Below are 3,650 nucleotides of genomic sequence, written 5' to 3'. Positions count from 1 at the left end.
CCTGAACAGGCGTCTCCCAAAGGAATGGGAGTAAAACCGTATCGGACCCGCAAGATCCCGCTCCAACCGATTGCTGCCGGTTCGAATCCAGCCAGGGTCCCCCCAACTGTTTTTATACCGGGACTGAGGGAGGAACTGTTCAGCGATGGTGCGATAATAATTTTTAGAATGAGGTTTGTTAGATTAAAGAGCTCTTTTACTGTTACTTTCGATTTAAACTCTGCCCAGTTGTATATAGGAACAATGTCTATGCGATGTGGTCTGTTCAATGTTTGTGCAGTAACTCGGTCACCCAGTGTGAGCCTGAAAGACAATCTCCCAGCCTGGGTTCGGGCCTGCCCAATGGGTAAATTGTGACCGGTTAGCTCAGTTGGTGAGAAAGTGTGCTAATAACGTCAAGGTCGTGGGCTCGATCCCCGTACGGGACATGGGAATATTTTCATAATTTTACGCATTTCCCGCACATTTCAAATACAAACTTTATAAGGAAGCCGATGCACACAGAATCTCACGGGGGATTTATTTGGATTAACATTCATTGCACCTTTGCCACCGGGGCTGAGAGACACATCTTTCTGTTTATTTGTCTTTCTGGGTTTTCTGATGAACGTTGAACAGGCGGCCTGTTCCCGTTAAAGGTCACAAGCAGGTACGAGACAGACAGAGCGGCTCTGACCCCGCGAGATGGGCAAAAGGCTTCAGTTCAGGACAAATGCATCAATGAATTGTTCGCCCGGCACCGAGAGAGACAACATCCAGAGAAAAACACAGGAGGAAATCGATTTCAAGTGGATGCCTACCCGCTCTTGGTGTCGTGCTTTCGCGAACATGTCTGTTGTGTTCTCATCTAAAAAGTGTCATTTTGTACAAACAGTTTGCCTGGCGCGAAAGAGTTAAAAAGGGGACTCATACTGAAATGGACGTGGTTGCTGCGGTGGGTGAAATATGGTGACGATCTATCGTTATTATCCGAGGCGACGCTGCAGGATCCTTTCAAGGTTTCCCGCGGATCCACTGAAACCAGTTGAATGTGCAGCTTTGAGAGGGGCTTTCTGCGCCTTCAGGGCAGGAAACGGGAGTGAGGCAGGGACACTGTCGGTATCTGTGCTGAGTGTCAGTCTGTGCAGAATTGTGCAGAGAAAATATACGGGTTCGTTGAGATTTTTAACTTTATTGAAATGTCAGGACATAATTTCTTCCATTTTCTTATATTAATTCAATTTTAATGGGGAAGGTTTTCAAAACGTGATAACCACTACACTACGGGAATCTCTGCCGTAATTAGTTGCAGCAAGAACATCACAGAAGAGAACTGCGATCTGCAAATGCAGGTCCGGGATTAACTTTTGTATTAATACACGTTACTATTTGATTTTTACAAAACTCATTAAACTCTGTAAAAAGATGGACAATTGTTCTAATTGAAGAATCAACTTTCTGTTTCAGACTGAAGGAAATCCAAACATGGTCACCGAGTGACAGGCAAAACTTTCATAAGTGTTTTGTCTTTTGCTTGTGAAGAATTTTCAACAGCAGTTGGTTAAAAATGTTCAGTGTTTGTCACACCGGGAATCTGCTGCAGCCGTTGTTCAGTTTAAGAGGAACCGACAATTGTCGCCGCTTTTACACAGGGGAAGAAACTCGCCCCTGGAGGTTCAACTGGAGCAAGTTCCAAAATCATTCATCCCGCCCTGGAGCAGAACCGAGGGCATTTCGTGTGTAAGGCGAGCGGGATAATTGCTGCAGTCCCGAAACCTCTGCTCTTTTTGTCAGCCACAAGACAGAAGGATGTGTTCAGGGAGAAGGTGACCCGCTGACTCACCTCTCTCTGCACTGATTGAGATTGTGTCGCTTCTCCGTCAAACAACATCACTTCTGTCCCACACTAAAAACTCTCAATCCTTCTCCTCCGCTCGCTTTCTATTCAAGTAATTGGACAATGAATCAGTAATAAGGTTCCCTCGGGCTTTTGCTGGTGGATTTACAGATAAACCGGGGAATTGTAAGGAAACTGGAGCACAGGCAGGGTCCTTGCGACAGACCAGACCGGCTAGCCCAGTCGGTGGAGTGTAGGATACTTCATCCCCACCTTGGGGAGTTTGCGTTTTAAATTTTTGGGCTCATTTTAAAGGCGATCCCGAGCTCCGGAATCTTGTCTCTCTCCAGCCGCCCGCTGCTAAAGATTGAACTGATTTTAATTTCACCTTGGCTCGGGGTCAGTGTGGCTCAGTGGGACTTCGGCCCGTCTCTCCCTTCACAAGCCATCAGGGCCGAGAAAACAACGGGGAATTTTACACACGTGTTGTGTTCTGTAACTTTTTATAAACACTTCAGTGTATTTCACTCTGTGTCCAAGACTGTGAGGTCTTCCCTGGTGTGTCAGCTTCCGGTGTTTATAAACACTTCAGATTTCCTGATAATGTTGTTGAATCGCATTTTTTGAAAGAGTCATTGACCGAGAGGTGCCGGGGGATTTCGCGCTGGGGATCGCCGGTGAAGCCAGCACAATAATTTGAAACACAAACCGCCCCTGAGATTAAGAGTCTCAGGCTCTACCGACTGAGCTAGCCGGGCCGGTCTGACCCCGCGCACTGCTTGTGTTACAAACCATGAACCAGTTTCCCCTCAATTCCCAGGTTTACCAGTAAATCGGCCAACAAAAGCCCGAGAGAACCTTATTACTGATACTTTATCCAATCACTTTAATATGTGTTTTCTGGTTAGCAACACTTCTGCCGCCGGAAAATGTTCTCCTTGTTTACTTTATTAAAACTCTTCATGATGTTGAACACGTCGAGAAAATCTGCCCTTATCTTCTCTGCTCTGAGGAGAACAACCTCTTCTTCTCCACGACTCCACGGAACTGAAGTCCCGCATCCGTCCTAAAGCGCAGTGCCCGAATTACACACAATACTCCAAAGGTTTGGTATAACTTCCTTCCTTTTGCCCTCTATGCCTCTGTCTGTAAAGCCCAGGATTCCGTTTTCTTTTCTAACACAAGACAAAATGCTGCGGATGTTGGAAGTTTGAAATAAAAACAGAATTTGCTGAAAATACTCAGCAGCTGTGAATGGCAGGTGAGTTGGAAAAAAGCGAATTCGGCTCGGAGTAGTGTGCAAGGGTTCCATGGTGTAATGGTGAGCACTCTGGACTTTGAATCCAGCAATCCGAGTTCAAATCTCGGTGGAACCTGGTTCCCTCTTGTCCCAGCTTTTGTAAAAGTAATTTTGATGGCAGCTGTGTGATTGGCTGCTCAGCAGCGGGAAAATGTCGAAGCTGAAGGTTTGGATGAGAAAAGGCCGGAATGGAATGGTGGAGTTAAAATTTGTCCAGTTCTTCCAATATTGCTGCTGGGCGAGGTTTACAAGTAGCCTTGAGAGGGCAGTGATGTATCGCCATTGCAGTGCTGGTCCCCGACACAAACTCCGTTCCCGAGCCTCCGACTTCATCCCAATCCCTGGCCACTGAGACTGAACGAGACAGCTTGCAACCTTGGTGCCGCATTTGACACTGAGATGAGCTTCCACCCAAGACGGTCTACTTCCACCTCTGTAACGTCGCCCGAGTCCGCCGCTGATCTGCTGCTGAAACCCTCATCCTTGCCTTTGTCACCTCCAGACTTGACGATTCTAATGTACTCCTGGAAGGCC

The 3,650-nt window shown here is 46.9% G+C and overlaps 1 non-coding gene across 1 annotated transcript; it reads left to right on the top strand.

Moving 5' to 3' along the window:
- Positions 1 to 3,120: 3,120 nt before the first annotated feature.
- Positions 3,121 to 3,192, top strand: trnaq-uug (transfer RNA glutamine (anticodon UUG)). Its single transcript has one exon. It is a non-coding gene; the product is annotated as a tRNA-Gln (tRNA).
- The last annotated feature ends 458 nt before the right edge of the window (positions 3,193 to 3,650 follow it).

This window comes from Somniosus microcephalus, unplaced genomic scaffold, assembly GCF_052327205.1.
Source record: "Somniosus microcephalus isolate GS21.2 unplaced genomic scaffold, FLI_Smic_1.0 scaffold90, whole genome shotgun sequence".
NCBI lineage: Eukaryota > Metazoa > Chordata > Chondrichthyes > Squaliformes > Somniosidae > Somniosus > Somniosus microcephalus.
This window is presented reverse-complemented; position numbering and strand designations above follow the sequence as displayed.